The sequence below is a fragment of the Penaeus monodon genome, chromosome 33 (assembly GCF_015228065.2).
Source record: "Penaeus monodon isolate SGIC_2016 chromosome 33, NSTDA_Pmon_1, whole genome shotgun sequence".
NCBI classification, from domain to species: Eukaryota; Metazoa; Arthropoda; class Malacostraca; order Decapoda; family Penaeidae; genus Penaeus; species Penaeus monodon.
This window is the reverse complement of record NC_051418.1, coordinates 21,512,518-21,512,758: the sequence shown is the minus strand read 5'-3', so window position 1 is coordinate 21,512,758 and position 241 is coordinate 21,512,518. Positions and strand designations below refer to the sequence as shown.

The window sequence follows — 241 nt, the reverse complement described above, 5'->3', positions numbered from 1 at the left end:
GAAAAAAACAGATCGGGACGTAGACAGATAAAATGAGTAGAAAGACAAAGGAATTCACTTATAGATTGCTCTTTCGCTGTATTTTATATTTCTTTTCAAAATGAAAACAGCGTGAGCCTGAGCAATGTACTCGCAAAACTAAAACAGTTTTCATTGTTAAATAGTTGTATTGAAACTCATTCGTTTACATATTAAAAAAATCTATCGATGTACTACAACGGGTTTTAGAAAATTGCACGTA

General features: G+C 31.5%; 1 protein-coding gene across 1 annotated transcript in view; it reads right to left on the bottom strand.

The window, feature by feature from the left end:
* Positions 1-90: 90 nt before the first annotated feature.
* LOC119594139 (protein psiR-like) overlaps positions 91-241 on the bottom strand; it is a gene marked incomplete in the record, with an annotated part of 1,575 nt that continues 1,424 nt past the window's right edge. The window contains 1 exon segment of the mRNA XM_037943206.1: positions 91-241.